Source organism: Somniosus microcephalus, chromosome 28 (genome assembly GCF_052327205.1).
Source record: "Somniosus microcephalus isolate GS21.2 chromosome 28, FLI_Smic_1.0, whole genome shotgun sequence".
NCBI lineage: Eukaryota > Metazoa > Chordata > Chondrichthyes > Squaliformes > Somniosidae > Somniosus > Somniosus microcephalus.
In genome coordinates, this window is record NC_141014.1 from 41,922,713 (window position 1) to 41,938,898 (window position 16,186).

The following is a 16,186-nucleotide window of genomic DNA, read 5'->3' on the forward strand; positions in this document are numbered from 1 at the left end:
AACGTCCCAAGGCGCTTCACAGGAGTATTATAAGACAAAAAATTTGACACCGAGCCACATAAGGAGAAATTAGGCAGATGACCAAAAGCTTGGTCAAAGAGGTGGGTTTTAAGGAGCCTCTTAAAGGAGGAGAGAGAGGCAGAGAGGTTCAGGGAGGGTCTTCCAGAGCTCGGGGCCCAGGCAGCTGAAGGCACGGCCGCCAATGGTGGAGCGATTATAATCGGGGGATGCTCAAGAGGCCAGAATTAGAGGAGCGCAGAGATCTCGGGTGGGGGTTGTGGGGCTGGAGGAGGTTACAGAGATAGGGAGGGGTGAGGCCATGGAGGGATTTGAAAACCAGGATGAGAATTTTGAAATCGAGGCGTTGCTTAACCGGGAGCCAATGTAGGTCAGCGAGCACAAGGGGTGATGGGCGAATGAGATTTGGTGCGAGTTAGGACACAGGCGGCCGAGTTTTGGATCACCAAGTTTACGTAGGGTGGAATGTGGGAGGCCGGCCAGGAGTGTGTTGGAATAGTCGAGTCTAGAGGTAACAAAGGCATGGATGAGGGTTTCAGCAGTGGATGAGCTGAGGCAAGGGCGGAGACGGGCGATGTTATGGAGGTGGAAATAGGTGGTCTTAGTTATGCCGCGGATATGTGGTCGGAAGCTCATTTCAGGGTCAAATATGCCATCAAGGTTGCAAACAGTGTGGTTCAGCCTCAGACAGATGCCAGGGAGAGGGATGGAGTCGGTGACTAGGGAACGGAGTTTGTGGCGGGGACCGAAGACAATGGCTTCGGTTCTCCCAATAATTAGTTGGAGAAAATTTCTGCTCATCCTGTACTGGATGTCGGACAAGCAGTCTGACAATTTAGAGACAATTTATCCCTCAACCAACATCACTAAAACAAATGATCTGGTCATTATCATATTGCTGTTTGTGGGATCTTGCTGTGTGCAAATTGGCTGCCGTGTTTCGTACATTACAACAGTGACTACACTTCAATCGTACTTCATTGGCTGTGAAGCACTCTGGGATGTCCTGAGGCTCTGGAAGGTGCCGGAGAAATGCAAGTCCTTCTTTTTCTTTTTACATCATAGTTTCTTAATAGGTCTCCCAGGACATTGCCAAACACTTCACCTACAGTGAATTTCCTGGAAGTGCAGTCTCTGTGGTTATGAAGCTAAATTGTCAGCCATACTGTGCACAGCAAGATCCCACGCAGCAATGAGAATGAGAAATTAATCTGTTTTGGGGGGTGTTGATTAGGAGAGAAATGTTGTCCAGGACCCTGGAAGAGCTTCTTGCTCATCTTCAAATAGTGCAGTAGGTTCCTTTACACCTCCCTGAACAACTGGAGCAGGCAGAAAGGGCCTGTGTTTAATGTCTTACCTGAAAGATGGCCCCTCAGACAGTGCGACGCTCCCTCAGTACAGCCCCTCCGACAGTGCGGCGCTCCCTCAGTACTGCCCCTCCGACAGTGCGGCGCTCCCTCAGTACTGCCCCTCCGACAATGCGGTGCTCCCTCAGTACTGCCCCTCCGACAGTGCGGAGCTCCCTCAGTACTGCCCCTCCGACAGTGCGGCGCTCCCTCAGTACTGCCCCTCCGACAGTGCGGCATTCCCTCAGTACCGGCCCTCCAACAGTGCAGCGCTCCCTCAGTACTGCCCCTCTGACAGTGCGGAGCTCCCTCAGTACTGCCCCTCCGACAGTGCAGCGCTCCCTCAGTACTGCCCCTCCGACAGTGCGGCGCTCCCTCAGTACTGCCCCTCCGACAGTGCGGCATTCCCTCAGTACTGCCCCTCCGACAGTGCAGCACTCCCTCAGTACTGCCCCTCCAACAGTGCGGCGCTCTCTCAGTACTGCCCCTCCAACAGTGCGGCGCTCCCTCAGTACTGCCCCTCCAACAGTGTGGCACACCCTCAGTACTGCCCCTCCGACAGTGCAGCACTCCCTCAGTACTGCCTCTCTGACAGTGCGGCATTCCCTCAGTACTGCCCCTCCGACAGTGCAGCACTTCCTCCGATATGATGAGGGTTTCTGCCTCTACCACCATTTCAGGCAGTGAGTTCCAGACCCCTACCACCCTCTGGGTGAAAAACATTTCTCCTCAAATCCACTCTAAACCTCCGACCAATTACTTTAAATCGATGCCCCCTGGTTGTTGACCCCCTCTGCTAAGGGAAACAGTTCCTTCCTATCCATTCTATCCAGGCCCCTCATAATTTTATACACCTCCAACGGACAGAGCATTAACCTGGGCTTTGGGTGAGATCCGTATCTTCCTTGGCCATCATGCCCCACCTGGTAAAATAAGCTCACAAGCGAAGAATGCACTGGGCGCGCTCGCGAGGTGTCCGAGTTCTGCTCCTGTGTATCTGAACGCCAGCTGCGACAGCGCCTTGAGACCAAGGAAGGAGAATTGATTTTGAAAAGAGCTGAAGCCTGTGTTAATAACCCGTCACAGACTGTGAGGGAGATGGCACAACGTGGGGGGGAAGGTCAGTGTGGGAATTTGCTTATTGACACCGTGACTCTCAGTAAATAGGCACAGTTATGTGAGCACGCAGGTGTGTAATTCATATAATCACACCTGCTGGGATTCTGTTGTCTATTGGAGAAAGCAGGGTCACCTCAGTTCTCGATACAGGCCCCTTAATGTAGAACATGTCCCCAACTGCTTGACAGAGGTGAAAACAGATGTGGAACTTTGGTAGAAAATGAATTTGAGAAAGAGAATGAAAGCTCGGCTGAAGCGGGAGGGTTGAGGGGGTTGGTAGTGAGGCAGACAGGGTGCGGGGGAAGAAAATCCACCAGGGTTCCTACTCCGGATTCCTGTACAGCGGCCCTGCCTCAGCTCATCCATTGCTGGAACCCTCATCCATGCCTCTGTTACCTCTGGACTCGACTATTCCAACGCACTCCTGGCCTCCCGCGTTCTACCCTCTGTAAAATTGAGCTCATCCAAAACTCTGCTGCCCGTGTCCTAACTCGCACCAAGTCCCATTCACCCATCACCCCTGTGCTCGCTGACCTACTTTGGCTCCCAGTTAAGCAATGCCTTGATTTTAAAATTCTCATCCTTGTTTTCAAATCCCTCCATGGCCTCGCCCCCCTCCCTATCTCTGTAACCTCCTCCAGCCCCACAACCCCCCGAGATATCTGCGCTCCTCCAATTCTGGCCTCTTGAGCATCCCCGATTATAATCGCTCAACCAGGTGCCTTCAGCTGCCTGGGCCCTGAGCTCTGGAATTCCCTCCCTAAATCTCTCCGCCTCTCTCTCTTCCTTTAAGACGCTCCTTAAAACCGAGCTCTCTGACCAAGCTTTTGGTCATCTGTCCTAACATCTCCTTATGTGGCTCGGTGTCAAATTATATTTTAATAATCGCTCCTGTGAAGCGCCTCTGGACGTTTTACTACATTTAAAGTGCTGTATAAATACAAGTTGTTGTTGCTCTGACTCCCACTGTGTGTGTGGCTGTCAAGGAGGACAGGACTGAGCTTCACTGAATGTGGTGCTGATCATGTCATCCTGTTAAAACACAACTCGCGGTGCTGTTCCCAGGGCCAGTGTGCAGGTCACACATCAATAGGGAGCACTGATTGCAGACACCGTGCTTTAAATCTACTTTTACAATGTTATTATATTATTACTGTGTAACAATATTGCTATGTTAATATTGAAGGTTACAATGTTACTGCATTATTTAAAAAAAAGAAAGACTTTCATTTCTACAGCGCCTTTCATAGCAGCTAAGTGTCCTTTGCTGATTGGTGCGCTCGGCTCGTTAAGAAAAAAGCATTTCACTGACTGGATTTCACTTGTTGTATTTGGTTATGTGACAAATAAAATGAAATTGAAATTGAAATTAAAAATTAAACATAGAAACATAGAAGATAGGAGCAGGAGTAGGCCATTCGGCCCCTCGAGCCTGCTCCGCCATTCAATGAGATCATGGCTGATCATTCAAATTCAGTACCCTGTCCCTGCCTTCTCCCCATACCCTTATCACCACCTCAGGGCGCTCCAAAGTGCTTTACAGCCAATGAAGTACTTTTTGAAGTGTAGTCACTGTTGTAATGTAGGAAACGGAGCAGCCAATTTGTGCACAGCAAGCTCCCACAACAGCAATGTGATAATGAGCAGATAATCTCTTTTAGTGATGTTGATTGAGGGATAAATATTGGCCCAGGACACCGGAGAGAACTCCCCGCCGCACTGTCGGAGGGGCAGTACTGAGGGAGTGCTGCACTGTCGGAGGGGCAGTACTGAGGGAGTGCCGCACTGTCAGAGGGGCCGTACTGAGGGAGTGCTGCACTGTCGGAGGGGCAGTACTGAGGGAGTGCCGCACTGTCAGAGGGGCAGTACTGAGGGAGTGCCGCACTGTCGGAGGGGCAGTACTGAGGGAGCGCTGCACTGTCAGAGGGGCAGTACTGAGGGAGCTCCGCGCTGTCGGAGATGCCGTCTTTCAAATGAGACGTTAAACCGAGGCCCCATCTGCTTTTTCAGGTGGACATAAAAGATCCCATGGCACTATTTTGAAGAGCAGGGGGGAGTTCTTCCCGGTGTCCTGGGGCCAATATTTATCCCTCAACCAACATCACTAAAACAGATTATCTGGTCATTAACACATTGCTGTTTGTGGGAGCTTGCTGTGTACAAATTGGCTGCTGTGTTTCATACATTACAACAGTGACTACACTTCAAAAAGTAATTCATTGGCTGTGAAGTGCTTTGGGACGTCCTGTTGTTGTGAAAGGCGCTATAGGAATGCAAGTTCTTCCTTTATCTGTCTTTCTTTCTGTAACTTATCCTGGGAGGACGAGCAGCCCACATCTCTTTCTCTCAGAGTCTCATCCCACATCTCTCCACTACACCCATTCCACATTCCAATCTTAACTTTAGTCCGCCATTTCCATATGTTGGCACGATATTCTAATGAATTTATTCAATATTTCATCAGTAGAGACAGACTGTATTTGCTTTCCTAACCTCAGCACTCATCATCCTCTGACCACAAGGACGTTTGGACATCTTCTGCCTGTTCCCTTATCATTTCCCCGTTCAAAGACCATCTACTCAAACGTGCTGCCCTGCACACAACAGCAGAACAGTATTTCATCAGCATGCTGTGTAAACAAAAGGATAACAGTCTACACCACTACAATATGCTCAGTAACTGGACTGTATAGAAAAACAAAGCCTAGCAGTGATAGATCAGCAGATTGAAGTCCTGAGCTCAGAGACAGTCCAGGGCTGGAGACAGTGCAGAGAGAAGCCACAGTCTCAGTCTTTCCCTCTCTGTCTCTCTCTCTCTCTCTCTCCCTCTGGCTCGCTCTCTCTCTCTATCTCTCTCTCTCTCTCTCCCTCTCTATCTTTCTCTCCCTCTCTGTCTCTCTCTCTCTCTGTCTCTCTCTCTCTATCTTTCTCTCCCTCTCTGTCTCTCTCTCTCTCTGTCTCTCTCCCTCTCTGTCTCTCTCTCTCCCTGTCTCTCTCTCTCCCTCTCTCTCTCCCTCTCTGTCTCTCTCTATCTCTCTCCCTCTCTGTCTCTCTCTATCTCTCTCCCTCTCTGTCTCCCTCTCTGTCTCCCTCTCTGTCTCTCTCTCTCTCTCTCTCTCTCTCTGTCTCTCAATTCAATTCAATTCAAATCGCTTTATTGGCATGACAAGGTACATCTTATGTTGCCAAAGCATCGAAAAACATTCATGGTTGAACACAAAAATACAGATCTATCCATACAGTGTATAAACAGATATATCCCTGAGTGTATAAATATACATTCATATAATTTTTATATACTCTTTTCTTATATTTAGTGGTTGTCCCTCTGTTTATGGCAAGCTGTAACATAGTGTGCCGCTAAGGTTACACAATTTCTCTCTTCCCCTAGTAGGTATGGGAGTTTTTGGTCGTCATTCAAATTTCTGAATTCCGGGCATATTTTTGTGAATTTTGGGTAGAAATTCTCCCTTGTGCCCTGATATTTTCTACAAGCTGTGAGGAAGTGCATCTCTGTCTCCACCACTCCCTGACTGCAGTGAGAGCATATCCTGTCCTCTCTTGGTAGCCGGGTCTGCCTGTGTCTACCTTTTTCGATCGCCAGGCTATGTTCACTAAGTCTGTACATTGTCAAGATTTTTCTCAGTTTGCTATCCTTTACCATGGTCAGGTAATCAGCCATGTTGTATTGTCTGTTTAGGGCCAAGTAGCAATTGAGTTTGTTTTGGGTTTTTGTTGTTTCTGCCCAATATGACAGATATTTTTCCTTTTGCTTAGTGACGATTGTGTTGGGTCGAATTCTTTGTGTTACCCTGTCACTGTCCTGGGGCTGGTTATTGTTAGTAGTTACTTCACTGAGTCCCAGGACTAGTTGACTGAGGGTATTCTTCTTTATGGTCCTCTCTTGGCATTTCAGGGCTTCGTAATGATAGCAGTGGGGGTTGCTCATTTTTAGGTGTTTCCAAAATTTGGTGGCTCTTTTTTGGATAGTGATTATTAATGGATATTGGCCTAGTTCTGCCCTAGCTCTCTCCCTCTCTCTCCCTCTCCGTCTCTCTCTCTCTGTCTCTGTCTGTTTCTCTCTGTTTATCTGTCTCTCTCTTTCTCTCTATCAGGAGCCGGGCCCTGTAGTACTGCTGGGCTCTGCTGCGAACACAGAGGCTGTCTGAATGTGCGAGGCCAGCTCCTCACATTCCCTTTCATTAACCTGTCGACTGTAACTTGACGGTGGGACCGCGGTTACTGTCAGCTCCCCGCAGCTCGGCTGGTTTACGCGGCCGGTGCAGCAGCTGGAGATTACTGAGCGAAGGATGGCTGGAGCAGAGGCACTGAGAGTAGGGGTGGGTGGGCTGGTGCTGGGTGGGTGGGTCCCCGGGTGGGTTGGGGGGGTCCCCGGGATGGGTGGGTCCCCGGGTGGGTTGGGGGGGTCCCCGGGTTGGGGGGGTCCCCGGGTGGGTTGGGGGGGGGTTCCCGGTTTGGGGGGGGTCCCCTATCGGTACACGGCTGGGGGTGATCCCCATCCCTGAGGTCTTCCCACCCTTCTCCGCCACATTCCCGGGCCACGGGAGCCAGTACTCCGTGTCAGATTTCCCATGCTGCCCCCCCTCCCCCCACCCCATTCTGTTGGAACCATTTACAACTCCTCGAGAGCCATCTTCTGTTTGTCCCATTATCACCCACTTTTGCCTCGCACCATCCCATCATCCCTTTTGTCATTCCATCGCTCCTGCCCTCCGCCCGATCCCAGACTGTTTGTTCTTTCCCCTCCCCCCCTTTACCCTGACTCTGTACTTGCTTAAAAACTGTTAAACCTCTCACATGGTGGAAATACTGCGGTTGCTGGAAATCTGAAATAAAAACAGAAAATGCTGGAAACACTCAGCGGGTCGCTGTGGAGAGAGAAACAGAGTTAACGTTTCAGGTCGATGAGTTTTCGCCATCTCTAACATCTTCCTGTTATGATGAAAGGTGATCGACCTGAAACACTAACTCTGTCTCTCTCAACTACAACAGCTACTTGTATTTATATAGCGCCTTTAACATAGTAAATTGTCCCAAGGTGCTTCGCTTCACAGGAGCGATTATCAGACAAAATTTGACACCGAGCCACAGCGGGAGATATGAGGACAGGTGACCAAAAGCTTGGTCAAAGAGGCAGGTTTTAAGGAGCGTCTTAAAAGGAGAGAGAGGCGGAGAGGTTGAGGGAGGGAATTCCAGAGCTTGGGGCCCAGGCAGCTGAAGGTGTTACCACAGCTCTCCACAGATGCTGTGTGACTTGCTGCATTTTTCCAGCATTTTCTGTTTTTATTCCTTTGCTAAACCTACCGGGGTCAAAATTCCCAGTAACCCGCAGCACCTGGTGAATAAACCACTAGCCCGGCTACTGAATGTCGAATTACACAAACCCAACTAACCCTAACCACCTGATGGCGGATCCTCTCCTTCTCCTCTTCTTAGGCAGTCCCTCGGAACCGAGGATGACTTGCTTCCACATTAAAAATGAGTTCTCAGGTGACTGATGAGTCCAATGCGGAACCTACAGTCTCTGTCACAGGTGGGGCAGGCGGTGGTTGAAGGGGCGGGCGGGTGGGTGGGGTGCTTGGGTTGACGTGCGCTCCTTGCGCTGCCTGCGCTTGGCTTCCGTTTGCTCCCGGCGAAGAGACTCGAGGTGTTCAGCGCCTTCCCGGATGCTTCTCCTCCACTTTGTGCGGTCTTGGGCCAGGGATTCCCAGGTGTCGGTGGGGATGTTGCACTTTTTCAAGGAGGCTTTGAGGGGTGTCCTTGAAGCATTTCCTCTGCCCACCTGGGGCTCTCTTGCCGTGTCAGAGCTGCCTCTCCCTCTCACTGAATAGCTGGCTTGTCCATGTGGATAAACTCTCCAACCTTGTGTCTTGTTCTGACAGTCATTCCTCACTTTCTGATCCAGTTGGGAGGATGAGAAGGAAGGAGTTGCCTTGAACTTCGAACACCTGTAACAAGATTGCAATTTAAACAAACTGGTCCATGCTTTCATGAGGAAAGTGTCGCTCCAGCCCGGCCTCACACAGGCTATTGCTGCCACATGCTGATCCACCATTCACCAGCAGGAAGCACAGTCGAGCTGTGCAATTTCCTGGAGACAATTGGACAGGTGAGGTCCCAGAGTAACCCTGCCAATCAGCCAGGTCCCGCTCGTTCCCTGGTACTGCGTGGGGTACAGTGGTGTCCTGGTTATGCTGCTGGACTATTAATTCAGAGAATGTGAGTTCATAATCCCACCACGGGCAGTTTGAGAATTAGAATTCAGTTTTAAAAATCTGTGAATAAAAAGCTGGGATCAGTGAAAGTGACCGTGAAGCTGTCGGATTGTCGTAATAAACCCAACTGGTTCACTGATGTCCTTCAGGGAAGGAAACCTGCCATCCTTACCTGGTCTGGGCCTGTGTGTGACTCCAGTCCCACACATGGTTGACTCCTACCTGCCCTCTGAAGTGGCCCAGCGAGACCCTCAGTTGCAGCAAACCTGCAGCGGTTCAAGAAGGCGGCTCACCAGCACCACCACCTCAAGGGGCAACTGGGGACGGGCAATAAATGCCGGCCTGGCCAGCGACGCCCACATCCCGGGAATTAATAAAACAAACGGTAAAGGTGGAGTCGGTCAATTGGCCGGGAATCCCTGGTCCCGAGGTATTGTGCAGCATCTCCCATCGAGCACCTCCCTGAGAGAGCTCCTGAAATGAGACCGTGCCATGTGGGGGGATCTTGCACCCCTCGTTCACTCACTGCAAGGCGCAGGGCGAGGGTGATCGATTTATAAGCAAAGAGTAATGAGCTTACAGGGCAGGCAGAGCAGGAGCAGGACTTGCATGTTTACTATGGTTGACGTATATGGCAGAAACTAAATTTTGTATTTCTTAATAAAGTAGATTCAATAGACTCTTGGACCTATTAATGAATGAGGTTACTTAGAGTGGCATTCTTACAATCCTCATGTGCAAATCCCTCCATAGCATCGCCCCTCCCTATCTCTGTAACCTCCTACAACCAATGTTCCCGTTAAGGTGCGTGGCTGTGCAGCGATCTGGAGGTCCCGCGCAGGCCGCTCGATAGTTTCACAATTGAAATAACCGCGCACGCACGAGAAATTGAATGGGCCGCACGCCCATTAAAAGATTAGCGAGAACATTGCCTCCAACCCTCCGAGAACTCTGCGTTCCTCCAATTCTGGCCTCTTGTACATCCCGCACCCCCCGTGGAACCAATCGCTCTGCCCCCCCCCCCCCCTTAAGGTGCTGACCCCGCCTGAGGTAGATTCACAGACACCAGCTGACCCCCCCCATTTCAACCAAGAAATCTTTCATTGTGAACCTGGATCTGCACATTGACGTATAATAACACCATGTTAATAACCTGGGGTGAAAACTATTTTGGGCAATGGAATATTATGAAGGAATTGTCACTAATTGCCCTGCTCTTTCCTCTCTTGTTCCTCTCCTAAACTCCAAATCCTCAGACCCACTCCCTCTCCCTCCTCCCGACACCCTCCCTCTGCTGTCACTCATCCCTACACGTACACAAGCCTTGGAAGGTGGCAGGGCAAGTTGGGAAAGCTGTTAAAAGCTTAGGGAATCCTTGGCTTTATAACTAGAGGCATAGAGTACAAAAATAAGGAAGTTATTCTAAACCTTTATCAAAAAAACACTGGTTAGGCCTCAGCTGGAGTATTGTGTTCAATTCTGGGCACCACACTTTAGGAAGGATGTCAAGGCCTTGGAGAGGGTGCGGAGGAGATTTACTTCTTCTTATCGTGTCCACGGACAGTCTATACATAGCCTAGCCAGAACTGGACACATTTTTGCGCCTTGTTGTTGGATTCGGCAAGATCTGCAACAGTGCAGGGTTCCTCTAACGATGGGCATTGCAGGAGATGTTGCATAGTCTGTGCCTCAGTTCCACATTCACAAGTTGTCGGGCTGGTTGAACATCCCCATTTGCTTAGTGACACCTTTGAGCAACCTACACCGGTCCTCAGTCTGTTCAGGCACTTCCAGATTGCCCAGTTGCAATTAGCTCCTGGGGGAAGGCTTTCATCAGGTAAAATTTCCATCGCTGGGGGTTGTCCAAGACTGGCGAGCCGGTCTTTCCACAAGGCGATGCGGGCTTCAGATGAGGTTGATTGTAATGGAACAACACTGTTCATGAAGCTCTTCCTTGACTTTAGGCGGTTGGGTGTAGGTGTATGACAATGCAGAGGGTGCCTCTCATCTGATGTTTGACGGAGTCGCTCCTTCTTGCTGGCTACCGTTCTTCTTATATCAGGGGGAGCGATACCCGCCAGGATATATAGGCTGTTGGTGTTTGTTGGTTTTAAGCAACCTGTGATAAATCGGCAGCTTGCATTCAGAACGGCATCCATCTTCTTGGCATGAGTAGACCTTTCCCATGCAGGGCAGGCGTATTCAGCAGTGGAATAGCAAAGAGCAAGTGCACTGGTTCGCAATGTTTTCGGGCTTGTTCCCCATCATGTGTTAGTGAGCTTATTCAGGATGTTGTTTCGTACGCTCACTTTTGCCTTTGTCTTCTCGATGTGGTTCTTGAAGGTGAGGCATCGGTCAAGGGTGACTCCTAAGTAGATAGGGTGTTCGCAATGCGTCAGTGTTGCTCCACACCAGGTTACTTTCAACTGGCGTTTGGCTTCACGGTTTCTGAGGTGGAATGCACAATCTTTGATGAGTTTGCGCGAAGGTGGTTTTCTTCATAGTAGGATTTTAGTCCCTCCAAGGCCTCAGAAAGCGTTTTCTCCACTGTGTTAAAATCAGTGCTTTGGGCAGTGATACATAAGTCATCAGCATATATAAAACGGCGTGTGACACTGTCTAGGAGATTTACTAGAATGGTACCAGGGATGAGGGACTTCAGTTATGTGGAGAGACTGGAGAAGCTGGGGTTGTTCTCCTTCGAGCAGAATAGTTTAAGGGGAGATTTGATAAAGGTGTTCAAAATCATAAAGGGTCTTGATAGAGTAAATAAGGAGAAATTGTTTCCAGTGGCAGGAAGGTCGGTAACCAGAGGACACAGATTTAAGGTGATTGACAAAAGAACCAAAGGAGGAGATGTAGAGAGATTTTTCACGTAGCGAGTTGTTGTGATCTGGAATGCGCTGCCTGAAAGGGTGGTGGAAGCAGATTCAATGGTAACTTTCAATGGGGAATTGGATAAATAACATTAAGAGGGGAAATTTACAGGGCTATGGGGAAAGAGCGGAGGGGTGGGACTAATTGGAGAGCTCTACCAAAGAGCCAGCACAGGCAGGATGGGCCGAATGGCCTTCTGTGCTGTGTGATTTGATGATTCTTTCACCACCGTTTCAGACATTGTCCCTCTGTCCCTGGCAATATCAGTAGTGACGCCAAGTCTGACCGCGCTCGTTATCTACATCAATTCATACTCAGAAAGGGTGGAGAACAGCATCATTCCAAAAAATAGCTTGTACAAAACATTGACAGGAACTGAGCTCATGATGTGAGGAGCGGGGGGGGGGGGGGCAGTTGGTGTATTAGCACAAGCCACACCCAACAACACAAGACTGCTCCCCTCAAATACTTCTGGAGTGAGCTTGAGGACATTAGCTAACATGACTCAGAACTTCTCGATTTGTTGTCGCACTGTTGTCTCTTGGCCCGCCCTCTCATGACACAGACTAAGGTCCTGAATTTAAACAAGGGGAATTATGATGCCATGAGACGGGAACTGAGTAGGTCTGATTGGACAACGTTCCTGGGAGGACTGGAGGTAGATAAACAATGGCAAACATTTAAAGATAGAATGACAAAATTGCAAAAATTGTTTATACCAATCTGGCATAAAAGGAAATCTAAAAAGGTGACTCAACCGTGGATAACAGGGGAAATTAGAGACAGCATAAAATCCAAAGATAGGGCGTATAAAATAGCCAAAAAAAGCGCCAGAGCGGAAGATTGGGAACAGTTTAAGATAGAGCAAAGGAGGGCAAAGGGCATAATCAAGAGGGGCAAAATAGCTTACGAAAACAAGCTGGCGGAAAATATAAAAACTAACTCCAAAAGCTTTTATAAGTATATCAAAAGGAAAAGACTGGTGAAAACCAAAGTTGGTCCATTGCAGTCAGATACGGGGGAATATATAATGGGAAATAAGGAAATGGCAGATCAACTAAATGCATACTTTGGGTCAGTCTTTACGAAGGAAGACACAAAAAACCTCCCTGGGATATCGGGAAAAATAGGGACATTGGCAAAGGAGGAACTGACGCAAATCAATATCTCTAAGGATATGGTGTTAAGGAAGCTAAAGGGATTGAAGGTGGACAAATCCCCAGGGCCTGATAACATGCATCCTAGGGTACTGAAGGAGGTGGCCCTAGAGATAGCGGATGCACTAAGGATGATTTTTCAGAATTCATTAGACTCGGGAACAGTGCCGATGGATTGGAGGGTAGCTAACGTTACCCCACTATTCAAAAAGGGGGGTAGGGAAAAAGCAGGTAATTACAGACCTGTAAGCCTTACATCAGTTGTGGGCAAAATGCTGGAGTCCATCATTAAGGATGAAATAGCGGAGCACTTAGCAAATGGGGACAGGATAGGACAGAGTCAACATGGATTTACAAAGGGTAAATCGTGCTTGACTAATCTATTGGAATTTTTTGAGGGAGTAACTGGTAGAATAGATGGGGGAGAGCCAGTAGATGTGGTGTACCTGGACTTCCAAAAGGCCTTCGATAAGGTCCCACATAAAAGATTAGCATGGAAAATTGAGGCTCATGGGATAAAGGGGAAAGTTTTGGCGTGGATAGGGAACTGGCTGTCAGATAGAAAAACAGAGAGTTGGAATAAACGGCTCATTTTCTGAATGGCAGGCAGTAACAAGTGGGGTACCACAGGGATCTGTCCTGGGCCCCCAGCTGTTCACAATTTACATTAATGACCTGGATCAGGGAGTCGGATGCAGCATTTCCAAATTTGCAGACGACACTAAACTAGGAGGGGGGGTGGGCTCAGAGGAAGAGACCAGGAAGCTCCAGAGCGATTTGGACAGACTGGCGATTGGGCGGATAAATGGCAGATGCACTATAATGTGGACAAGTGCGAAGTTATCCACCTTGGGTGCAGGAACGGGAGGGCAAATTATTATTTAAATGGCAATAGATTGGGAGAGGGGGAAGTACAGAGAGACCTGGGTGTTCTTGTACACCAGTCACTGAAGGCGAGCATGCAGGTGCAACAGGCGGTCAAGAAGGCAAACGGTATGCTGGCCTTCATAGCAAAAGGGTTAGAATACAGGAACAGGGATACCTTGCTGCAGCTGTACAGGGCACTGGTGAGACCACACCTCGAGTACTGTGTACAGTTTTGGTCGCCTCATCTGAGGAAGGATGTTCTTGCCATGGAGGGGGTGCAGCGGCGATTCACCAGGCTGATACCAGGAATGGCGGGAATGACCTATGAGGAGAGACTATGTAGTTTAGGGATGTACACACTGGAGTTTAGAAGATTGAGAGGGGACCTCATAGAAGTGTATAAAATTCTGACAGGTCTAGACAGACTGGATGCAGAAGGAATGTTTCCCTTGGCGGGTGAGAACAGAACTAGAGGACATAATTTAAGGATAAGGGCTAAACCATTTAGGACAGAGATGAGGGGGAATTTCTTCACTCAGAGAGTGGTGAACCTGTGGAACTCATTGCCACAGAGGGCAGTGTACGCCAGCTCATTAAATATATTTAAGAGGGAATTAGATATATTTCTACGGGCAAAAGGGGTTAAGGGTTACGGAGAGAAGGCGGGGACGGGATACTGAATTAAAGGATCAGCCATGATCTCATCGAATGGCGGAGCAGGCACGAAGGGCCGAATGGCCTACTCCTGCTCCTATCTTCTATGTATCTATGTATCTATGTATCTATGTACCTGAGAGTCATAAACTGAACTATGTGCTAACAACTGACAAAACCAGACTGACCAGTTCTGTTAAAGAGGGAGATAAATCCACTATAACAACAGAAAATGCTGGAAAAACTCAGCAGGTCAGGCAACATCCGTGGAGAGAAATTTGAGTTGACGTTTCGGGTTTGACCCTTCTTCAAAACTGGAGAGAAAAGGAACTAGATCGAAGGCAGGGCTGCGATCGGACAAAAGAATAAAAGAACCAAAAGAAGTAAAGAGATTAGAAGCTAGATGAGATGGTAATAGGCTGGGATTAGGTGTAAAGTGTACTGGCAGGGCAAAAGATAGCTGCCAGGTGTGAAAGAGAAACAAAAGGAAAGGGGGGGGGAGGAAAGGAGTGGAAAAATATAAGTAAAAATGAAATAGGGGCCGAGGTTATGATCTGAAATTGTTGAACTCGATATTGAGACCGGAAGGCTGCAGAGTGCCTAATCGGAAGATGAGGTGCTGTTCCTCGAGTTTACGTTGAGCTTCCGTGGAACAGTACAAGAGGCCAAGGACGGTGAGGTCCGAGTGGGAATGGAGCGGTGAATTAAAATGACAGGCGACCGGAAGCTCGGGGTCACCCTTACGGACTGAACGGAGGTGTTCCGCAAAGCGGTCACCCAATCTGCGTTTGGTCTCCCCAATGTAGAGGAGACCGCATCGTGAGCAGCGAACACCTCCGTTCAGTCCGTAAGGGTAACCCCGAGCTTCCGGTCGCCTGTCATTTCAATTCACCGCTCCATTCCCACTCGGACCTCACCGTCCTTGGCCTCTTGTACTGTTCCACGGAAGCTCAACGTAAACTCGAGGAACAGCACCTCATCTTCCGATTAGGCACTCTGCAGCCTTCCAGTCTCAATATCGAGTTCAACAATTTCAGATCATAACCTCGGCCCCTATTTCATTTTTACTTATATTTTTCCACTCCTTTCCTCCCCCCCCCCTTTCCTTTTGTTTCTCTCTCACACCTGGCAGCTATCTTTTGCCCTGCCAGTACACTTTACACCTAATCCCAGCCTATTACCATCTCGTCTAGTTTCTAATCTCTTTTACTTCTTTTGGTTCTTTTATTCTTTTGTCCGATCGCAGCCCTGCCTTCGATCTAGTTCCTTTTCTCTCCAGTTTTGAAGAAGGGTCAAACCCGAAACGTCAACTCAAATTTCTCTCCACGGATGTTGCCTGACCTGCTGAGTTTTTCCAGCATTTTCTGTTGTTATTTCGGATTTCCAACATCTGCAGTATTTTGCTATCGAGATAAATCCACTGATGTTTAGTTTCCTTGTTCCAGCACATCAACAACAACTACTTGTATTTATACAGCACCTTTAACATAGTAAAACGTCCCAAGGTGCTTCACAGGAGTGATTGTCAAACAAAATTTGACACCGAGCCACAGAAGGATAAATTAGGACAGGTGACCAAAAGCTTGGTCAAAGAGGTGGGTTTTAAGGAGCATCTTAAATGAGGAGAGAGGCGGAGAGGTTTAGGGAGGGAATTCCAGAGCTCGGGCCCAGGCAGCTGAAGGCACGGCCGCCAATGGTGGAGTGATTAAAATCGGGGAGGTGCAAGAGGCCAAAACTGGAGGAACGCAGAGATCTCGGGGGGGGGGGGGGGGGTTGTGGGGCTGGAGGAGGTTACAGAGATAGGGAGGGGGGTGAGGCCAGGGAGGGATTATCGCACTCCAAACAATTGTTGGGGGGTGAGTTTGCAGTTGTTCTGTATGACACTCATTAGCAGGGGCTGGGTAAAGGACTG

General features: G+C 48.9%; 1 protein-coding gene across 2 annotated transcripts in view; it reads right to left on the minus strand.

The window, feature by feature from the left end:
- Positions 1-16,186, minus strand: part of LOC147099667 (parvalbumin beta-like) — a 114,928-nt gene that overhangs the window by 20,679 nt on the left and 78,063 nt on the right. The gene's annotated exons all lie outside the window — the stretch shown is intronic.